Source organism: Hyla sarda, chromosome 1 (genome assembly GCF_029499605.1).
Source record: "Hyla sarda isolate aHylSar1 chromosome 1, aHylSar1.hap1, whole genome shotgun sequence".
Classification (NCBI taxonomy): domain Eukaryota; kingdom Metazoa; phylum Chordata; class Amphibia; order Anura; family Hylidae; genus Hyla; species Hyla sarda.
In genome coordinates, this window is record NC_079189.1 from 191780035 (window position 1) to 191793822 (window position 13788).

General features: G+C 39.1%; 25 non-coding genes across 25 annotated transcripts; 12 read left to right on the forward strand and 13 right to left on the reverse strand.

The window, feature by feature from the left end:
• Positions 1-556: 556 nt before the first annotated feature.
• Positions 557-629, reverse strand: TRNAF-GAA (transfer RNA phenylalanine (anticodon GAA)). The gene has a single exon. It is a non-coding gene; the product is annotated as a tRNA-Phe (tRNA).
• A 152-nt stretch (positions 630-781) lies between these two features.
• Positions 782-864, forward strand: TRNAL-CAG (transfer RNA leucine (anticodon CAG)). Its single transcript has one exon. It is a non-coding gene; the product is annotated as a tRNA-Leu (tRNA).
• Positions 865-2921: 2057 nt separating this feature from the next.
• TRNAF-GAA (transfer RNA phenylalanine (anticodon GAA)) lies at positions 2922-2994 on the reverse strand. The gene has a single exon. It is a non-coding gene; the product is annotated as a tRNA-Phe (tRNA).
• Positions 2995-3118: 124 nt separating this feature from the next.
• TRNAL-CAG (transfer RNA leucine (anticodon CAG)) lies at positions 3119-3201 on the forward strand. Its single transcript has one exon. It is a non-coding gene; the product is annotated as a tRNA-Leu (tRNA).
• Positions 3202-3778: 577 nt separating this feature from the next.
• On the reverse strand, positions 3779-3851 carry TRNAF-GAA (transfer RNA phenylalanine (anticodon GAA)). Its single transcript has one exon. It is a non-coding gene; the product is annotated as a tRNA-Phe (tRNA).
• Positions 3852-4003: 152 nt separating this feature from the next.
• Positions 4004-4086, forward strand: TRNAL-CAG (transfer RNA leucine (anticodon CAG)). Its single transcript has one exon. It is a non-coding gene; the product is annotated as a tRNA-Leu (tRNA).
• Positions 4087-4653: 567 nt separating this feature from the next.
• TRNAF-GAA (transfer RNA phenylalanine (anticodon GAA)) lies at positions 4654-4726 on the reverse strand. The gene has a single exon. It is a non-coding gene; the product is annotated as a tRNA-Phe (tRNA).
• Positions 4727-4874: 148 nt separating this feature from the next.
• Positions 4875-4957, forward strand: TRNAL-CAG (transfer RNA leucine (anticodon CAG)). Its single transcript has one exon. It is a non-coding gene; the product is annotated as a tRNA-Leu (tRNA).
• A 589-nt stretch (positions 4958-5546) lies between these two features.
• On the reverse strand, positions 5547-5619 carry TRNAF-GAA (transfer RNA phenylalanine (anticodon GAA)). Its single transcript has one exon. It is a non-coding gene; the product is annotated as a tRNA-Phe (tRNA).
• A 152-nt stretch (positions 5620-5771) lies between these two features.
• TRNAL-CAG (transfer RNA leucine (anticodon CAG)) lies at positions 5772-5854 on the forward strand. Its single transcript has one exon. It is a non-coding gene; the product is annotated as a tRNA-Leu (tRNA).
• Positions 5855-6431: 577 nt separating this feature from the next.
• TRNAF-GAA (transfer RNA phenylalanine (anticodon GAA)) lies at positions 6432-6504 on the reverse strand. Its single transcript has one exon. It is a non-coding gene; the product is annotated as a tRNA-Phe (tRNA).
• Positions 6505-6656: 152 nt separating this feature from the next.
• Positions 6657-6739, forward strand: TRNAL-CAG (transfer RNA leucine (anticodon CAG)). Its single transcript has one exon. It is a non-coding gene; the product is annotated as a tRNA-Leu (tRNA).
• Positions 6740-7316: 577 nt separating this feature from the next.
• On the reverse strand, positions 7317-7389 carry TRNAF-GAA (transfer RNA phenylalanine (anticodon GAA)). The gene has a single exon. It is a non-coding gene; the product is annotated as a tRNA-Phe (tRNA).
• A 746-nt stretch (positions 7390-8135) lies between these two features.
• Positions 8136-8218, forward strand: TRNAL-CAG (transfer RNA leucine (anticodon CAG)). Its single transcript has one exon. It is a non-coding gene; the product is annotated as a tRNA-Leu (tRNA).
• Positions 8219-8795: 577 nt separating this feature from the next.
• Positions 8796-8868, reverse strand: TRNAF-GAA (transfer RNA phenylalanine (anticodon GAA)). The gene has a single exon. It is a non-coding gene; the product is annotated as a tRNA-Phe (tRNA).
• A 152-nt stretch (positions 8869-9020) lies between these two features.
• On the forward strand, positions 9021-9103 carry TRNAL-CAG (transfer RNA leucine (anticodon CAG)). The gene has a single exon. It is a non-coding gene; the product is annotated as a tRNA-Leu (tRNA).
• A 555-nt stretch (positions 9104-9658) lies between these two features.
• On the reverse strand, positions 9659-9731 carry TRNAF-GAA (transfer RNA phenylalanine (anticodon GAA)). The gene has a single exon. It is a non-coding gene; the product is annotated as a tRNA-Phe (tRNA).
• A 148-nt stretch (positions 9732-9879) lies between these two features.
• Positions 9880-9962, forward strand: TRNAL-CAG (transfer RNA leucine (anticodon CAG)). Its single transcript has one exon. It is a non-coding gene; the product is annotated as a tRNA-Leu (tRNA).
• A 576-nt stretch (positions 9963-10538) lies between these two features.
• On the reverse strand, positions 10539-10611 carry TRNAF-GAA (transfer RNA phenylalanine (anticodon GAA)). Its single transcript has one exon. It is a non-coding gene; the product is annotated as a tRNA-Phe (tRNA).
• An 802-nt stretch (positions 10612-11413) lies between these two features.
• Positions 11414-11486, reverse strand: TRNAF-GAA (transfer RNA phenylalanine (anticodon GAA)). Its single transcript has one exon. It is a non-coding gene; the product is annotated as a tRNA-Phe (tRNA).
• Positions 11487-11634: 148 nt separating this feature from the next.
• TRNAL-CAG (transfer RNA leucine (anticodon CAG)) lies at positions 11635-11717 on the forward strand. Its single transcript has one exon. It is a non-coding gene; the product is annotated as a tRNA-Leu (tRNA).
• Positions 11718-12294: 577 nt separating this feature from the next.
• Positions 12295-12367, reverse strand: TRNAF-GAA (transfer RNA phenylalanine (anticodon GAA)). The gene has a single exon. It is a non-coding gene; the product is annotated as a tRNA-Phe (tRNA).
• A 152-nt stretch (positions 12368-12519) lies between these two features.
• TRNAL-CAG (transfer RNA leucine (anticodon CAG)) lies at positions 12520-12602 on the forward strand. The gene has a single exon. It is a non-coding gene; the product is annotated as a tRNA-Leu (tRNA).
• Positions 12603-13178: 576 nt separating this feature from the next.
• Positions 13179-13251, reverse strand: TRNAF-GAA (transfer RNA phenylalanine (anticodon GAA)). The gene has a single exon. It is a non-coding gene; the product is annotated as a tRNA-Phe (tRNA).
• A 124-nt stretch (positions 13252-13375) lies between these two features.
• TRNAL-CAG (transfer RNA leucine (anticodon CAG)) lies at positions 13376-13458 on the forward strand. The gene has a single exon. It is a non-coding gene; the product is annotated as a tRNA-Leu (tRNA).
• Positions 13459-13788: the final 330 nt, after the last annotated feature.

Consider the following 13788-nt stretch of genomic DNA (forward strand, 5'->3'; position numbering starts at 1 on the left):
AAAATTTCAGAATGAAAACTACACACTGTACTGGCATGGAATGCTAACGGGATTTGTAAAATTATATTCACCTCAATGCAACATGGGGCTTTTGAGGTATTTTACCTAAGCTGCCAAAACTCTAAACGCATCAACGATTTAACTCACTTTAGTGGATTTTGAGTTAAAATGAAACTGCTGAAACCAAGGATCAAAGCAGGGATATTTAGTCAAACGCCCTCCCAACAGAGCTAGTTCAGCTAACACACTTAGTGCATTGATGGTTGTGTAGATGGTTGTGTAGATGGTTGTGTAGAGCACAGCATTGTAAGATGTCCCCAATAATAGGAATGGTTTTTCATGTGTAAAAATGTCTCTTTTTATAAAGAAAAAAAAACTTGAAAATTTTCAAAATGAAAACCAAACACTGTACTGGCATGAAATGCTAACGGGATATGTAAAACAATTTTCTCCACAATGCAAAATAGTGCCTATGAGGTATATTAACTAAGCTGCTAAAACTCTAAACGCATCAACGACTTAACTTACTTCAGTTGATTTTGAGACATAAGGAAACTGCCGAAACCCGGGATCGAACCAGGGACCTTTAGATCTTCAGTCTAACGCTCTCCCAACTGAGCTATTTCAGCTAATACACCTAGTTGACAGATGGTGGTGTAGGGCACAGTGTTGTAAAATGTCCCCAACGATAGGGATGTTTTTTCATGTGTTAAAACAACGGTTTTACAGCTCGCATGGCTTCTTTTTTTTTCGCATTGGTGGAGGTGTAATACAAAGGAAAGTCAGGATGGCCGAGCGGTCTAAGGCGCTGCGTTCAGGTCGCAGTCTCCTCTGGAGGCGTGGGTTCGAATCCCACTTCTGACAGATGTTTTTTATATAGAGACTAAAAATCTTCAAAAAATTTCAGAATGAAAACTACACACTGTACTGGCATGGAATGCTAACGGGATTTGTAAAATTATATTCACCACAATGCAACATAGGGCTTTTGAGGTATTTTACCTAAGCTGCCAAAACTCTAAACGCATCAACGATTTAACTCACTTTAGTGGATTTTGAGTTAAAATGAAACTGCTGAAACCAAGGATCAAAGCAGGGATATTTAGTCAAACGCTCTCCAAACAGAGCTAGTTCAGCTAACACACTTAGTGCATTGATGGTTGTGTAGATGGTTGTGTAGAGCACAGCATTGTAAGATGTCCCCAATAATAGGAATGGTTTTTCATGTGTAAAAATGTCTCTTTTTATAAAGAAAAAAAAACTTCAAAATTTTCAAAATGAAAACCAAACACTGTACTGGCATGAAATGCTAACGGGATATGTAAAACAATTTTCTCCACAATGCAAAATAGTGCCTATGAGGTATATTAACTAAGCTGCTAAAATTCTAAACGCATCAACGACTTAACTTACTTCAGTTGATTTTGAGACATAAGGAAACTGCCGAAACCCGGGATCGAACCAGGGACCTTTAGATCTTCAGTCTAACGATCTCCCAACTGAGCTATTTCGGCTAATACACCTAGTTGACAGTAGTGTTGAGCGGCATAGGCCATATTCCAATTCGCGAATATTCGCGAATATATGGACGAATATTCGTCATATATTCGCGAATATTCGCATATTCGTTATGTCCTAGTTTTATTTTCGCATATGCGAATATTCGTGTATGCGAAATTCGCGAATGCGAAAATTAACATAAGTGAATATTGGCATATGCAAAGTTAACACGTGCGAAAATTCGCATATGCGAAAATTAGATATGCGAATTTTCGCACGCCAGTCTCACATAGTAGTATTACAGTCTTCTTTACACCACACAAGCTGGAAGCAGAGAGGGATGATCACTGTGAAGGAAAAAAAAAAAAAAAAAAAAAAAAAAACAATATTCGTAATTACGAATATATAGCGCTATATTCGCGAAATTCGCGAATTCGCGAATATGCGATATTCGCGAATAATATTCGAATTGCGAATATTCGCGAGCAACACTAGTTGACAGATGGTGGTGTAGGGCACAGTGTTGTAAAATGTCCCCAACGAAACCCGGGATCGAACCAGGGACCTTTAGATCTTCAGTCTAACGCTCTCCCAACTGAGCTATTTCGGCTAATTCACCTAGTTGACAGATGGTGGTGTAGGGCACAGTGTTGTAAAATGTCCCCAACGATAGGGATGTTTTTTCATGTGTTAAAACAACGGTTTTACAGCTCGCATGGCTTCTTTTTTTTTTGCATTGGTGGAGGTGTAAAACAAAGCAAAGGCAGGATGGCCGAGCGGTCTAAGGCGCTGTGTTCAGGTCGCAGTCTCCTCTGGAGGCGTGGGTTCGAATCCCATTTCTGACAGATGTTTTTTATATAGAGACTAAAAATCTTCAAAAAATTTCAGAATGAAAACTACACACTGTACTGGCATGGAATGCTAACGGGATTTGTAAAATTATATTCACCACAATGCAACATAGGGCTTTTGAGGTATTTTACCTAAGCTGCCAAACTCTAAACGCATCAACGATTTAACTCACTTTAGTGGATTTTGAGTTAAAATGAAACTGCTGAAACCAAGGATCAAAGCAGGGATATTTAGTCAAACGCTCTCCCAACAGAGCTAGTTCAGCTAACACACTTAGTGCATTGATGGTTGTGTAGATGGTTGTGTAGAGCACAGCATTGTAAGATGTCCCCAATAATAGGAATGGTTTTTCATGTGTAAAAATGTCTCTTTTTATAAAGAAAAAAAAACTTCAAAATTTTCAAAATGAAAACCAAACACTGTACTGGCATGAAATGCTAACGGGATATGTAAAACAATTTTCTCCACAATGCAAAATAGTGCCTATGAGGTATATTAACTAAGCTGCTAAAACTCTAAACGCATCAACGACTTAACTTACTTCAGTTGATTTTGAGACATAAGGAAACTGCCGAAACCCGGGATCGAACCAGGGACCTTTAGATCTTCAGTCTAACGCTCTCCCAACTGAGCTATTTCGGCTAATACACAGTGTTGTAAAATGTCCCCAACGATAGGGATGTTTTTTCATGTGTTAAAACAACAGTTTTACAGCTCGCATGGCTTCTTTTTTTTTCGCATTGGTGGAGGTGTAATACAAAGGAAAGTCAGGATGGCCGAGCGGTCTAAGGCGCTGCGTTCAGGTCGCAGTCTCCTCTGGAGGCGTGGGTTCGAATCCCACTTCTGACAGATGTTTTTTATATAGAGACTAAAAATCTTCAAAAAATTTCGGAATGAAAACTACACACTGTACTGGCATGGAATGCTAACGGGATTTGTAAAATTATATTCACCACAATGCAACATAGGGCTTTTGAGGTATTTTACCTAAGCTGCCAAAACTCTAAACGCATCAGCGATTTAACTCACTTTAGTGGATTTTGAGTTAAAATGAAACTGCTGAAACCAAGGATCAAAGCAGGGATATTTAGTCAAACGCTCTCCCAACAGAGCTAGTTCAGCTAACACACTTAGTGCATTGATGGTTGTGTAGATGGTTGTGTAGAGCACAGCATAGTAAGATGTCCCCAATAATAGGAATGGTTTTTCATGTGTAAAAATGTCTCTTTTTATAAAGAAAAAAAAACTTCAAAATTTTCAAAATGAAAACCAAACACTGTACTGGCATGAAATGCTAACGGGATATGTAAAACAATTTTCTCCACAATGCAAAATAGTGCCTATGAGGTATATTAACTAAGCTGCTAAAACTCTAAACGCATCAACGACTTAACTTACTTCAGTTGATTTTGAGACATAAGGAAACTGCCGAAACCCGGGATCAAACCAGGGACCTTTAGATCTTCAGTCTAACGCTCTCCCAACTGAGCTATTTCGGCTAATTCACCTAGTTGACAGATGGTGGTGTAGGGCACAGTGTTGTAAAATGTCCCCAACGATAGGGATGTTTTTTCATGTGTTAAAACAACGGTTTTACAGTTCGCATGGCTTCTTTTTTTTTTGCATTGGTGGAGGTGTAAAACAAAGCGAAGTCAGGATGGCCGAGCGGTCTAAGGCGCTGCGTTCAGGTCGCAGTCTCCTCTGGAGGCGTGGGTTCGAATCCCACTTCTGACAGATGTTTTTTATATAGAGACTAAAAATCTTCAAAAAATTTCAGAATGAAAACTACACACTGTACTGGCATGGAATGCTAACGGGATTTGTAAAATTATATTCACCACAATGCAACATAGGGCTTTTGAGGTATTTTACCTAAGCTGCCAAAACTCTAAACGCATCAACGATTTAACTCACTTTAGTGGATTTTGAGTTAAAATGAAACTGCTGAAACCAAGGATCAAAGCAGTCAAACGCTCTCCCAACAGAGCTAGTTCAGCTAACACACTTAGTGCATTGACGGTTGTGTAGATGGTTGTGTAGAGCACAGCATTGTAAGATGTCCCCAATAATAGGAATGGTTTTTCATGTGTAAAAATGTCTCTTTTTATAAAGAAAAAAAAACTTCAAAATTTTCAAAATGAAAACCAAACACTATACTGGCATGAAATGCTAACCGGATATGTAAAACAATTTTCTCCACAATGCAAAATAGTGCCTTTGAGGTATATTAACTAAGCTGCTAAAACTCTAAACGCATCAACGACTTAACTTACTTCAGTTGATTTTGAGACATAAGGAAACTGCCGAAACCCGGGATCGAACCAGGGACCTTTAGATCTTCAGTCTAACGCTCTCCCAACTGAGCTATTTCGGCTAATACACCTAGTTGACAGATGGTGGTGTAGGGCACAGTGTTGTAAAATGTCCCCAACGATAGGGATGTTTTTTCATGTGTTAAAACAACGGTTTTACAGCTCGCATGGCTTCTTTTTTGCATTGGTGGAGGTATAATACAAAGCAAAGTCAGGATGGCCAAGCGGTCTAAGGCGCTGTGTTCAGGTCGCAGTCTCCTCTGGAGGCGTGGGTTCGAATCCCACTTCTGACAGATGTTTTTTATATAGAGACTAAAAATCTTCAAAAAATTTCAGAATGAAAACTACACACTGTACTGGCATGGAATGCTAACGGGATTTGTAAAATTATATTCACCACAATGCAACATAGGGCTTTTGAGGTATTTTACCTAAGCTGCCAAAACTCTAAACGCATCAACGATTTAACTCACTTTAGTGGATTTTGAGTTAAAATGAAACTGCTGAAACCAAGGATCAAAGCAGGGATATTTAGTCAAACGCTCTCCCAACAGAGCTAGTTCAGCTAACACACTTAGTGCATTGATGGTTGTGTAGATGGTTGTGTAGATGGTTGTGTAGAGCACAGCATTGTAAGATGTCCCCAATAATAGGAATGGTTTTTCATGTGTAAAAATGTCTCTTTTTATAAAGAAAAAAAAACTTCAAAATTTTCAAAATGAAAACCAAACACTGTACTGGCATGAAATGCTAACGGGATATGTAAAACAATTTTCTCCACAATGCAAAATAGTGCCTATGAGGTATATTAACTAAGCTGCTAAAACTCTAAACGCATCAACGACTTAACTTACTTCAGTTGATTTTGAGACATAAGGAAACTGCCGAAACCCGGGATCGAACCAGGGACCTTTAGATCTTCAGTCTAACGCTCTCCCAACTGAGCTATTTCGGCTAATACACCTAGTTGACAGATGGTGGTGTAGGGCACAGTGTTGTAAAATGTCCCCAACGATAGGGATGTTTTTTCATGTGTTAAAACAACGGTTTTACAGCTCGCATGGCTTCTTTTTTTTTTCGCATTGGTGGAGGTGTAATACAAAGGATATCAGGATGGCCGAGCGGTCTAAGGCGCTGCGTTCAGGTCGCAGTCTCCTCTGGAGGCGTGGGTTCGAATCCCACTTCTGACAGATGTTTTTTTTATAGAGACTAAAAATCTTCAAAAAATTTCAGAATGAAAACTACACACTGTACTGGCATGGAATGCTAACGGGATTTGTAAAATTATATTCACCACAATGCAACATAGGGCTTTTGAGGTATTTTACCTAAGCTGCCAAAACTCTAAACGCATCAACGATTTAACTCACTTTAGTGGATTTTGAGTTAAAATGAAACTGCTGAAACCAAGGATCAAAGCAGGGATATTTAGTCAAACGCTCTCCCAACAGAGCTAGTTCAGCTAACACACTTAGTGCATTGATGGTTGTGTAGATGGTTGTGTAGAGCACAGCATTGTAAGATGTCCCCAATAATAGGAATGGTTTTTCATGTGTAAAAATGTCTCTTTTTATAAAGAAAAAAAAACTTGAAAATTTTCAAAATGAAAACCAAACACTGTACTGGCATGAAATGCTAACGGGATATGTAAAACAATTTTCTCCACAATGCAAAATAGTGCCTATGAGGTATATTAACTAAGCTGCTAAAACTCTAAACGCATCAACGACTTAACTTACTTCAGTTGATTTTGAGACATAAGGAAACTGCCGAAACCCGGGATCGAACCAGGGACCTTTAGATCTTCAGTCTAACGCTCTCCCAACTGAGCTATTTCAGCTAATACACCTAGTTGACAGATGGTGGTGTAGGGCACAGTGTTGTAAAATGTCCCCAACGATAGGGATGTTTTTTCATGTGTTAAAACAACGGTTTTACAGCTCGCATGGCTTCTTTTTTTTTCGCATTGGTGGAGGTGTAATACAAAGGAAAGTCAGGATGGCCGAGCGGTCTAAGGCGCTGCGTTCAGGTCGCAGTCTCGTCTGGAGGCGTGGGTTCGAATCCCACTTCTGACAGATGTTTTTTATATAGAGACTAAAAATCTTCAAAAAATTTCGGAATGAAAACTACACACTGTACTGGCATGGAATGCTAACGGGATTTGTAAAATTATATTCACCACAATGCAACATAGGGCGTTTGAGGTATTTTACCTAAGCTGCCAAAACTCTAAACGCATCAACGATTTAACTCACTTTAGTGGATTTTGAGTTAAAATGAAACTGCTGAAACCAAGGATCAAAGCAGGGATATTTAGTCAAACGCTCTCCCAACAGAGCTAGTTCAGCTAACACACTTAGTGCATTGATGGTTGTGTAGATGGTTGTGTAGAGCACAGCATAGTAAGATGTCCCCAATAATAGGAATGGTTTTTCATGTGTAAAAATGTCTCTTTTTATAAAGAAAAAAAAACTTCAAAATTTTCAAAATGAAAACCAAACACTGTACTGGCATGAAATGCTAACGGGATATGTAAAACAATTTTCTCCACAATGCAAAATAGTGCCTATGAGGTATATTAACTAAGCTGCTAAAACTCTAAACGCATCAACGACTTAACTTACTTCAGTTGATTTTGAGACATAAGGAAACTGCCGAAACCCGGGATCAAACCAGGGACCTTTAGATCTTCAGTCTAACGCTCTCCCAACTGAGCTATTTCGGCTAATACACCTAGTTGACAGTAGTGTTGAGCGGCATAGGCCATATTCCAATTCGCGAATATTCGCGAATATATGGACGAATATTCGTCATATATTCGCGAATATTCGCATATTCGTTATGTCCTAGTTTTATTTTCGCATATGCGAATATTCGTGTATGCGAAATTCGCGAATGCGAAAATTAACATAAGTGAATATTGGCATATGCAAAGTTAACACGTGCGAAAATTCGCATATGCGAAAATTAGATATGCGAATTTTCGCACGCCAGTCTCACATAGTAGTATTACAGTCTTCTTTACACCACACAAGCTGGAAGCAGAGAGGGATGATCACTGTGAAGGAAAAAAAAAAAAAAAAAAAAAAAAAAAAACAATATTCGTAATTACGAATATATAGCGCTATATTCGCGAAATTCGCGAATTCGCGAATATGCGATATTCGCGAATAATATTCGAATTGCGAATATTCGCGAGCAACACTAGTTGACAGATGGTGGTGTAGGGCACAGTGTTGTAAAATGTCCCCAACGAAACCCGGGATCGAACCAGGGACCTTTAGATCTTCAGTCTAACGCTCTCCCAACTGAGCTATTTCGGCTAATACACCTAGTTGACAGATGGTGGTGTAGGGCACAGTGTTGTAAAATGTCCCGAACGATAGGGATGTTTTTTCATGTGTTAAAACAACGGTTTTACAGCTCGCATGGCTTCTTTTTTGCATTGGTGGAGATGTAATACAAAGCAAAGTCAGGATGGCCGAGCGGTCTAAGGCACTGCGTTCAGGTCACAGTCTCCTCTGGAGGCGTGGGTTCGAATCCCACTTCTGACAGATGTTTTTTATATAGAGACTAAAAATCTTCAAAAAATTTCGGAATGAAAACTACACACTGTACTGGCATGGAATGCTAACGGGATTTGTAAAATTATATTCACCACAATGCAACATAGGGCTTTTGAGGTATTTTACCTAAGCTGCCAAAACTCTAAACGCATCAACGATTTAACTCACTTTAGTGGATTTTGAGTTAAAATGAAACTGCTGAAACCAAGGATCAAAGCAGGGATATTTAGTCAAACGCTCTCCCAACAGAGCTAGTTCAGCTAACACACTTAGTGCATTGATGGTTGTGTAGATGGTTGTGTAGAGCACAGCATAGTAAGATGTCCCCAATAATAGGAATGGTTTTTCATGTGTAAAAATGTCTCTTTTTATAAAGAAAAAAAAACTTCAAAATTTTCAAAATGAAAACCAAACACTGTACTGGCATGAAATGCTAACGGGATATGTAAAACAATTTTCTCCACAATGCAAAATAGTGCCTATGAGGTATAGTAACTAAGCTGCTAAAACTCTAAACGCATCAACGACTTAACTTACTTCAGTTGATTTTGAGACATAAGGAAACTGCCGAAACCCGGGATCAAACCAGGGACCTTTAGATCTTCAGTCTAACGCTCTCCCAACTGAGCTATTTCGGCTAATTCACCTAGTTGACAGATGGTGGTGTAGGGCACAGTGTTGTAAAATGTCCCCAACGATAGGGATGTTTTTTCATGTGTTAAAACAACGGTTTTACAGCTCGCATGGCTTCTTTTTTTTTTGCATCGGTGGAGGTGTAAAACAAAGCAAAGGCAGGATGGCCGAGCGGTCTAAGGCGCTGCGTTCAGGTCGCAGTCTCCTCTGGAGGCGTGGGTTCGAATCCCATTTCTGACAGATGTTTTTTATATAGAGACTAAAAATCTTCAAAAAATTTCAGAATGAAAACTACACACTGTACTGGCATGGAATGCTAACGGGATTTGTAAAATTATATTCACCACAATGCAACATAGGGCTTTTGAGGTATTTTACCTAAGCTCCCAAAACTCTAAACGCATCAACGATTTAACTCACTTTAGTGGATTTTGAGTTAAAATGAAACTGCTGAAACCAAGGATCAAAGCAGTCAAACGCTCTCCCAACAGAGCTAGTTCAGCTAACACACTTAGTGCATTGACGGTTGTGTAGAGCACAGCATTGTAAGATGTCCCCAATAATAGGAATGGTTTTTCATGTGTAAAAATGTCTCTTTTTATAAAGAAAAAAAAACTTCAAAATTTTCAAAATGAAAACCAAACACTGTACTGGCATGAAATGCTAACCGGATATGTAAAACAATTTTCTCCACAATGCAAAATAGTGCCTTTGAGGTATATTAACTAAGCTGCTAAAACTCTAAACGCATCAACGACTTAACTTACTTCAGTTGATTTTGAGACATAAGGAAACTGCCGAAACCCGGGATCGAACCAGGGACCTTTAGATCTTCAGTCTAACGCTCTCCCAACTGAGCTATTTCGGCTAATACACCTAGTTGACAGATGGTGGTGTAGGGCACAGTGTTGTAAAATGTCCCGAACGATAGGGATGTTTTTTCATGTGTTAAAACAACGGTTTTACAGCTCGCATGGCTTCTTTTTTGCATTGGTGGAGATGTAATACAAAGCAAAGTCAGGATGGCCGAGCGGTCTAAGGCGCTGCGTTCAGGTCGCAGTCTCCTCTGGAGGCGTGGGTTCGAATCCCACTTCTGACAGATGTTTTTTATATAGAGACTAAAAATCTTCAAAAAATTTCTGAATGAAAACTACACACTGTACTGGCATGGAATGCTAACGGGATTTGTAAAATTATATTCACCACAATGCAACATAGGGCTTTTGAGGTATTTAACCTAAGCTGCCAAACTCTAAACGCATCAACGATTTAACTCACTTTAGTGGATTTTGAGTTAAAATGAAACTGCTGAAACCAAGGATCAAAGCAGGGATATTTAGTCAAACGCTCTCCCAACAGAGCTAGTTCAGCTAACACACTTAGTGCATTGATGGTTGTGTAGATGGTTGTGTAGAGCACAGCATAGTAAGATGTCCCCAATAATAGGAATGGTTTTTCATGTGTAAAAATGTCTCTTTTTATAAAGAAAAAAAAACTTCAAAATTTTCAAAATGAAAATCAAACACTGTACTGGCATGAAATGCTAACGGGATATGTAAAACAATTTTCTCCACAATGCAAAATAGTGCCTATGAGGTATATTAACTAAGCTGCTAAAACTCTAAACGCATCAACGACTTAACTTACTTCAGTTGATTTTGAGACATAAGGAAACTGCCGAAACCCGGGATCAAACCAGGGACCTTTAGATCTTCAGTCTAACGCTCTCCCAACTGAGCTATTTCGGCTAATTCACCTAGTTGACAGATGGTGGTGTAGGGCACAGTGTTGTAAAATGTCCCCAACGATAGGGATGTTTTTTCATGTGTTAAAACAACGGTTTTACAGCTCGCATGGCTTCTTTTTTTTTTGCATTGGTGGAGGTGTAAAACAAAGCAAAGGCAGGATGGCCAAGCGGTCTAAGGCGCTGTGTTCAGGTCGCAGTCTCCTCTGGAGGCGTGGGTTCGAATCCCATTTCTGACAGATGTTTTTTATATAGAGACTAAAAATCTTCAAAAAATTTCAGAATGAAAACTACACACTGTACTGGCATGGAATGCTAACGGGATTTGTAAAATTATATTCACCACAATGCAACATAGGGCTTTTGAGGTATTTTACCTAAGCTGCCAAAACTCTAAACGCATCAACGATTTAACTCACTTTAGTGGATTTTGAGTTAAAATGAAACTGCTGAAACCAAGGATCAAAGCAGTCAAACGCTCTCCCAACAGAGCTAGTTCAGCTAACACACTTAGTGCATTGACGGTTGTGTAGATGGTTGTGTAGAGCACAGCATTGTAAGATGTCCCCAATAATAGGAATGGTTTTTCATGTGTAAAAATGTCTCTTTTTATAAAGAAAAAAAAACTTCAAAATTTTCAAAATGAAAACCAAACACTATACTGGCATGAAATGCTAACCGGATATGTAAAACAATTTTCTCCACAATGCAAAATAGTGCCTTTGAGGTATATTAACTAAGCTGCTAAAACTCTAAACGCATCAACGACTTAACTTACTTCAGTTGATTTTGAGACATAAGGAAACTGCCGAAACCCGGGATCGAACCAGGGACCTTTAGATCTTCAGTCTAACGCTCTCCCAACTGAGCTATTTCGGCTAATACACCTAGTTGACAGATGGTGGTGTAGGGCACAGTGTTGTAAAATGTCCCCAACGATAGGGATGTTTTTTCATGTGTTAAAACAACGGTTTTACAGCTCGCATGGCTTCTTTTTTGCATTGGTGGAGGTATAATACAAAGCAAAGTCAGGATGGCCAAGCGGTCTAAGGCGCTGTGTTCAGGTCGCAGTCTCCTCTGGAGGCGTGGGTTCGAATCCCACTTCTGACAGATGTTTTTTATATAGAGACTAAAAATCTTCAAAAAATTTCAGAATGAAAACTACACACTGTACTGGCATGGAATGCTAACGGGATTTGTAAAATTATATTCACCACAATGCAACATAGGGCTTTTGAGGTATTTTACCTAAGCTGCCAAAACTCTAAACGCATCAACGATTTAACTCACTTTAGTGGATTTTGAGTTAAAATGAAACTGCTGAAACCAAGGATCAAAGCAGGGATATTTAGTCAAACGCTCTCCCAACAGAGCTAGTTCAGCTAACACACTTAGTGCATTGATGGTTGTGTAGATGGTTGTGTAGAGCACAGCATTGTAAGATGTCCCCAATAATAGGAATGGTTTTTCATGTGTAAAAATGTCTCTTTTTATAAAGAAAAAAAAACTTCAAAATTTTCAAAATGAAAACCAAACACTGTACTGGCATGAAATGCTAACGGGATATGTAAAACAATTTTCTCCACAATGCAAAATAGTGCCTATGAGGTATATTAACTAAGCTGCTAAAACTCTAAACGCATCAACGACTTAACTTACTTCAGTTGATTTTGAGACATAAGGAAACTGCCGAAACCCGGGATCAAACCAGGGACCTTTAGATCTTCAGTCTAACGCTCTCCCAACTGAGCTATTTCGGCTAATACACCTAGTTGACAGATGGTGGCATAGGGCACAGTGTTGTAAAATGTCCCCAACGATAGGGATGTTTTTTCATGTGTTAAAACAACGGTTTTACAGCTCGCATGGCTTCTTTTTTTTTTGCATTGATGGAGGTGTAATATAAAGCAAAGTCAGGATGGCCGAGCGGTCTAAGGCGCTGCGTTCAGGTCGCAGTCTCCTCTGGAGGCGTGGGTTCGAATCCCACTTCTGACAGATGTTTTTTATATAGAGACTAAAAATCTTCAAAAAATTTCAGAATGAAAACTACACACTGTACTGGCATGGAATGCTAACGGGATTTGTAAAATTATATTCACCACAATGCAACATGGGGCTTTTGAGGTATTTAACCTAAGCTGCCAAACTCTAAACGCATCAACGATTTAACTCACTTTAGTGGATTTTGAATTAAAATGAAACTGCTGAAACCAAGGATCAAAGCAGGGATATTTAGTCAAACGCTCTCCCAACAGAGCTAGTTCAGCTAACACACTTAGTGCATTGATGGTTGTGTAGATGGTTGTGTAGAGCACAGCATTGTAAGATGTCCCCAATATTAGGAATGGTTTTTCATGTGTAAAAATGTCTCTTTTTATAAAGAAAAAAAAAATTCAAAATTTTCAAAATGAAAACCAAACACTGTACTGGCATGAAATGCTAACGGGATATGTAAAACAATTTTCTCCACAATGCAAAATAGTGCCTATGAGGTATATTAACTAAGCTGCTAAAACTCTAAACGCATCAACGACTTAACTTACTTCAGTTGATTTTGAGACATAAGGAAACTGCCGAAACCCGGGATCGAACCAGGGACCTTTAGATCTTCAGTCTAACGCTCTCCCAACTGAGCTATTTCGGCTAATACACAGTGTTGTAAAATGTCCCCAATGATAGGGATGTTTTTTCATGTGTTAAAACAACGGTTTTACAGCTCGCATGGCTTCTTTTTTTTTCGCATTGGTGGAGGTGTAATACAAAGGAAAGTCAGGATGGCCGAGCGGTCTAAGGCGCTGTGTTCAGGTCGCAGTCTCCTCTGGAGGCGTGGGTTCGAATCCCACTTCTGACAGATGTTTTTTATATAGAGACTAAAAATCTTCAAAAAATTTCGGAATGAAAACTACACACTGTACTGGCATGGAATGCTAACGGGATTTGTAAAATTATATTCACCACAATGCAACATAGGGCTTTTGAGGTATTTTACCTAAGCTGCCAAAACTCTAAACGCATCAGCGATTTAACTCACTTTAGTGGATTTTGAGTTAAAATGAAACTGCTGAAACCAAGGATCAAAGCAGGGATATTTAGTCAAACGCTCTCCCAACAGAGCTAGTTCAGCTAACACACTTAGTGCATTGATGGTTGTGTAGATGGTTGTGTAGAGCACAGCATAGTA